Source organism: Palaemon carinicauda, chromosome 22 (genome assembly GCF_036898095.1).
Source record: "Palaemon carinicauda isolate YSFRI2023 chromosome 22, ASM3689809v2, whole genome shotgun sequence".
Taxonomy (NCBI): Eukaryota; Metazoa; Arthropoda; class Malacostraca; order Decapoda; family Palaemonidae; genus Palaemon; species Palaemon carinicauda.
This window is the reverse complement of record NC_090746.1, coordinates 119,665,686-119,672,925: the sequence shown is the minus strand read 5'-3', so window position 1 is coordinate 119,672,925 and position 7,240 is coordinate 119,665,686.

The following is a 7,240-nucleotide window of genomic DNA, read 5'->3' as shown; positions in this document are numbered from 1 at the left end:
ACGGCTTATTTTTTCTTTGCCTACACTTACACGGAATAGTCTGGCCTATTCTTTACATATTCTCGTCTTTCCTCATACATCTGACAACAATGAGATACTTAACACTTCTTCACCAAGGGGTTAATTACTGCACTGCAATTTGTTCAGTGTACTTTCCTCTTGGTAAGGGTAGAAGAGACTCTTTAGCTGTGGTAAGCAGCTCTTCTAGGAGAAGGACACTCCAAAATTAAACCATTGTCCTCTAGTCTTGGGTAGTGCCATAGCCTCTGTACCATGGTCTTCCACTGTCTTGGGTTAGAGTTCTCTTGCTTGAGGGTACACTCGGGCACACTATTCTATCTTATTTTTTTTTCCTTCCTCTTGTTTTTTTGAAATGGTGTGTTGGGCAGGCTTAATAGAAGGGCCATGGATGCCTGGTGGTTTATCAAGAGGTTGTCTTTTCCTTTTTCTGATTTTTTCTTCTCAAAACCATCCTTACTGTCCTCCCTTCAGTTGAAGTGGCTATCCTGGAGGGTATTTAGCCTTGCATGGTGTATCGGCTCCTCCATGTTGACCAGTTTTTCCGACTTTTTACTATAGTCTATGGATATCATCAATCACTTTTATTATTATTCTGTACATATTGTTTTTGTTTTAATTCTTGTTAATCTAGTTTTTAAGTATGATGTCTCTTTTTTATTTCTATTAATTCTTATGCTGTCTGGAGACATTGAGCGAAATCCGGGACCAGTACGTCCTAGATTTCGTCAATGTCGTCTTCTGTATTGCAATATTCGTGGTCTTCATGCAAATATCCGAGACCTTACAGTTGCGTCCAGACAGTATGATATTCTTTTGTGTTCAGAAACTTTGGTTTCTAATATGAGGCACTCATCTGAGCTCCTTATAACTGGTTTTAAGAAGCCAATAATGCTGAAACGTGATTCCATTCCTAGGGCCAGGGGAATGGTGGTGTATATTAGGACCGAGTACCCTGCTTCTCATAAGTCCTGCTATCAATGTGGATGTCATGAGATTCAGGTAATAAAAGTTTGTGGCAGGCATAACAACTTTTATTTGTGTTCAATCTACCGGAATCCAGACATGGATGATTCTATCTTCGATTGTCTTCTTACCATTATGGCTAAGATACAAGAAGATGATAGAAAGGCTTCGTTTGTCTTTGTTGGTGATTTTAATGCTCACCATAGGGAGTGGTTAAGTTCTATCTCTCCTACCGATCGCCATGGCTTAAGAGCTTTAGACTTTGCCTCGGAATCAGGCTGTGAGCAAATCATAAATGAAGCTACTCACAGGTCTGGTAATTGCTTGGACCTCGTATACACTGACTCCCCTGGCGTTATAACTAGTAAGGTTGGTTCTCCAGTCGGGACTTCTGATCATGCCTTGATTTCATTATTAGTGAATACTGAGCAGCCTGTCCCTGATATATCATATTCTTGTAAAATTTATATGAAATCCCAAGCAGACTGGAATGGGATTTTGCATGATCTTTTGTGCTTGAATTGGTCACAATTATATAATAGTGTAGATTCTGTTGTCCCTTTGAATGAGAATCTAGTCAACATAATTGATAGGCGTATCCCTTCTCGTGTGCTAAGGTACCGAATGAAGGACAAACCGTGGTTCAATGATGATTGTAGACGTGCTTATCTGGAGAAGCAGGAGGCCTATCACCTTTGGAAGGGTAACAGATCAGATTTGACCTGGAAAAACTATACTCAGCTTCGAGCTTTTGCTCAGAGAGTTTATGCCTCAACTGAAAAGGAGTACAATTTAATCATAAAAGAAACCCTCTCTGGTACAACTCAGGAACATAAATGGTGGTCTACCCTTAAATCTGCACTCTTTGGTGTAGATGCAACAGTTCCTCCTTTACTTAAACCAGATGGCTCAGTCACTCACTGTCCAAAGGAAAAGGCAACCCTTTTGGCTGATGTTTTTGACAGTAAACAGAGTAATGAAAAACTTGAACTTCCTCATTCCTGTTTTCCTGAGGCTAAACTAACTAGTTTAGCTTTTCGATCTCGTGAGATTAAAGATCTATTGATGGACCTTGATGCTCATGGAGGTGTAGACCCTAATGGTATTTTTCCTTTGTTTTTTATAAAGACAGCAGATTTCTTAGCTCCAAAGTTATCTGTTATTTTATGCAAGTTAGCAAGAAGAGGAGCTTTTAGCACTTGTTGGAGAATTGGTAATGTTACTCCTCTATGTAAATGTGTTTGTGGTAGCTCAAGTCCCACTGATTACCGCCCAATTTCCATAACTCCCATATTATCTAAAGTGTTTGAACGTCTTCTGGCAAAACGTCTTAATAGGTTTGCTGAAGGTAATCACCTATTCCCTAGTTTGCAATTTGGTTTTCGGAAAGGCCTTGGAGCATGTGATGCCCTTCTTACAATCTCCAATGCAGTACAGAAATCCCTTGATTGTGGTCGGGAAGTTCGTATGATTGGCCTTGATTTTAGTGCTGCCTTTGACCGTGTTAATCATGAGGCCCTTGTTTTCAAACTGAAACAGTTGGGAGTGGGTGGGTCGTTTCTTAGCATTATTATTGATTTTTTAAGTAGTAGATCTCAAAGAGTTTTTGTTGATGGGCACCATAGTGAGTATAGGAATGTGATATCCGGTGTTCCACAGGGTAGTGTTCTTGGCCCATTACTTTTCATACTATATACACATGACATGTGGTTTGGCCTAGAAAATAAGCTTGTTGCATATGCAGATGATGCTACTCTCTTTGCATCAATTCCATCCCCTGAATGTAGATCTGGGGTTGGTGAATCCCTTAATAGAGATTTAGCTAAAATTAGTGCATGGTGCAAATTATGGGGTATGAAGTTGAATCCTAACAAAACTCAAAGTATGACTGTAAGTAGGTCAAGGACGGTGGCTCCTCAACATCCGGATCTCAGTATTGATAATGTTTCTTTAAATTTGTATGACTCTTTCAAAATTTTAGGCGTGATTCTTGACAGCAAATTTACTTTTGAGAAACATATAAGGTCTGTGTCTTCTTCAATTGCACAAAAAATTGGCTTATTGAGAAAGTCTTTTAAGATATTCGGTGATCAATCTATTCTGAAGAAGTGTTTTAATTCTTTTATCCTACCTTGTTTTGAGTATTGTTCTCCTGTCTGGTCTTCAGGTGCTGATTCTCATCTTAATTTGTTGGACAGAAACTTACGGTCTATTAAATTTCTTATTCCTGATCTAGATATTAATCTCTGGCACCGTCGATCAATTAGTTCATTATGCATGTTGCATAAGATTTTTCATAACTCTGACCATCCTTTACATTCAGCTCTCCCTGGACAATTCTATCCTGTTCGTAATACTAGGCAGGCAGTTAATTCTAATAGCCAGGCCTTCTCCATCATAAGACTCAATACTACGCAGTACTCTAGAAGTTTTATTCCAGCTGTTACCAAGTTGTGAAATGATCTTCCTAATCGGGTTGTTGAATCAGTAGAACTTCAAAAGTTCAAAGTTGGAGCAAATGCTTTTTTGTTGACCAGGCGGACATGAGTCTTTTTATAGTTTATATATGACATATTTGTTGTTGACGTTGTTAATAGTTTATATATGATATATCTCTTTTGACATTACCTTTTTTAGAATTATTTATTGTTAATTTGTTCTCTTCAGTTATTTATTTCCTTATTTCCTTTCCTCACTGGGCTATTTTTTCCCTATTGGAGCCCCTGGGCTTATAGCATCTTGCTTTTCCAATTAGGGTTGTAGCTTGGATAGTAAATAATAATGATAATAATAATAATTGAGTTGGTACTCTTAAGTGGACGAGAAGGATTGTCTTATCACAAAATTATCGAAGAATTTAACCTTCGACACTCTCATAGGCAACCTATTTATCTTACTGCCTATTCAATCAAGTTTACTTGAATTTTGTAAAGAGAATCAAATTATGTATTGAGAATAATGGAAATCATATTTAAAATATTACCTATTAACATCAAATTTAAATAAAATTGTTTTGTTTTAAAAGTATGTGTTAATCTCCTATGTACCTAGACTTTATAGACACCCTGTATTATAAAAGTTTACATAGAACAATGAATTAGATTACACCAATTTTCCCACAGATTGATGTCAGAAAATATTTGCTTCCATGTGGGCTTCAATTATATATGTATCCTAGTTAACATTTTGTGAGATCCTGATACTGAATTCAGTTAGGTTTTATTGTCATGAAATTCATAAAACATATCTTGCCAAAGAGTATGGTAAATCTTATTTACATCTGAGCCCAATGAAATTATGCCTAACTTCTATAACTACTATAAAGGGTCGGTCACACCGCCCGAACGTTGCTGGAGCGTTTCTTGAACGGTAGGGAGATGGACCAAACCCTCGAAAATTTTAATTTAACGTATTTACGCTCGGTCTTTATGAGGCTGCTGAACGTAGCAAATCCTCGCATATTTCCTGAGTTTTCTTACACCTCTATTATGAAGTTACTAATTTATGCAATAAGGGTATTGGTATACAGGTTGTCGAAAAGTTTCAGTCGCTTTTTTTTTTTTTAATAAACTGTTAAAAAAAACCCGTAATTTCAAATAAGATACAGCAACCGTAATTCATACCCTACTTTGTTGTTATCTTTTACAGGTTTGTGACTGTAATATCACTCCGCTACGCTTCTCGACATCCTGTATACCAATACCCTTATTGTATAGATTAGCAACTTCCATAATAGAGGTGTAAGAAAACTCAGGAAATATGCGAGGATTTGCTACATTCAGCAGCCTCATAAAGACCGAACGTAAAAACGTTGAATTAAATTTTCGAGGGTTTGGTCCACCTCCCTGCAGTTCAAGGAACGCTCCAGCAACGTTCGGGAGGTGTGACCGGGCCTTAAATTCACTGTTCGAGCCCCGCTCATATCTCAATAGTTCTCAATAGTTTCAACAGTCTTACTGTGCTTGTGAGATAGAAATTTGGAAATGTGGGAAGAGAGATGGGTGTTCTCTTTACAAACCGTTTTAGTCATTAGTTGTCCGAAGCCTGGTCCTCCCTAGTTTAGCTTTGGGGGATAGGGGAATTAGACACTGATCATGAGCATAACAGGCTGGTCATTTAGGTTTTATATGATAAGCACAATTTGCTGGAATTTACTCTGCCAACATCTAGTAGATAGTTCCTACGGAAAATTAATCTATAAAATATATGAAACAATGGCAAATATATACTTTAGTTTCTAGCCAAATACTTGAACCATATATTTTTCCTTTTCGGTATCTTGTGTTTTACGTATTTCTGACCTTGATTATTGGGGCAAACCACCCCTTCATGAGTTTTTGGACCCCCTTATATAAAGAGGATTATGGGGCACCTCAGTGGGAAACGGATTTTTTTGGGGGTTGGGTAGGGAAACGTCACAAACGAGAGATTTGCAGGAATAATAATGGTCATAGTTGCAAAATAAGCACAGGATAACCAGTTGGAAAAATATATGGTTCATACAATTGGCTGGAAGCAGGCCAAAACAAGATTATATAACACTTTTGAGATTTGTAAAAAGGGTACAGAACCTAACCAATCCACGTAACCTGACCTAGTAGCTCCCAAGTCACAAGCCCTAGCCGAGGGGCAAGCCACCCGCAACCCCCTTCCCAAGTCACAGCCCCTAGCCGGGGGCCAAGCCCCGGACCCTCTTCCCAGATAATAACCTCTAGCCTGACCACCCTCCTCGGGTCACAACTAAAAGTATATCACAAATAAATCCTTATATCATGAAATGTAAATAACAAATAAATCATTACATTATGAAAAAGTAAATCACAATTAAATCATTACATTATGAAAAAGTAAATCACAAATAAATCATTACATTATGAAAAAGTAAATCACAATTAAATCATTACATTATGAAAAAGTAAATCACAAATAAATCATTACATTATGAAAAAGTAAATCACAAATAAATCTTTTCATTATGAAAAAGTAAATCACAAATAAATCATTACATTATGAAAAAGTAAATCACAAATAAATCATTACATTATGAAAAAGTAAATCACAAATAAATCATTACATTATGAAAAAGTAAATCACAAATAAATCCTTTCATTATGAAAAAGTAAATCACAAATAAATCATTACATTATGAAAAAGTAAATCACAAATAAATCTTTTCATTATGAAAAAGTAAATCACAAATAAATCCTTTCATTATGAAAAAGTAAATCACAAACAAATCCTTACATTATAAAAAGTAAATCAAAATTAAATCATTATATCATGAAAAAGTAAATCACAAATAAATCCTTTCAATATGAAAAAGTAAATCACAAATAATTCCTTACCTTATGATTGACAGCAACGTCTTATTTCTTTCTTTTTTTCTCTCTTTTTTCTTGGCATTACAGAAGCTTTGCAGTAGTTTTGGTCTTCACGAAAAATTAAGTCAGAATCGGACCTTTCAGGCCTTATTTCGCGGTTATATTTTAATTTCACACGAGTAACAAAAGCTTTACACTGAACGGATAGCATTTCCATCATAATCAATTGCCGACATAGATGAAACTGCACTAAACTTCGAGAGGTCTTTATGTGATGGTGGTTTAACTCAAACTGAAGGGAAGGGAACTTGGGCATAAATATTTGGAAGGGTTAAAGTGTCCGATAAGGTTTGTTGTAAGTCTGGTTTCCTTTTGGACATACCTCGCAGTCAATCCCTTGATAAGTACCAAAATTACAGACGCTATTGCATTTATGAATCAATGTTTCCAATCTTTTCTTGACCAGGTGGACATGAGTCTTTTTATAGTTTATATATGACATATTTGTTTTTGACGTTGTTAATAGTTTATATATGACATATCTGTTTTGACGTTGTTACTTTTTTTAGATTGATTTATTGTTAATTTATTCTCTTCATTTATTTATTTCCTTATTTCCTTTCCTCACTGGGCTATTTTTCCCTGTTGGAGCCCCTGGGCTTATAGCACTTTGCTTTTCCAACTAGGGTTGTAGCTTGGACAGTAATAATAATAATAATAATAATAATAATAATAATAATAATAATAATAATAATTGGTTAAACGAAAGCCAGGTAATGATTACGTCATACGAAAAACAAAAGAGCTGGTTAAAGCGAATGTAAACAACGCATGCGCAGTAACTCGACATCAGTCTCTCAGATGTAAACAATGGCCTTACAGTGAGAGATAGACATCACATTTTAATAGACCGATACGTAAGTTATTATGCCCCA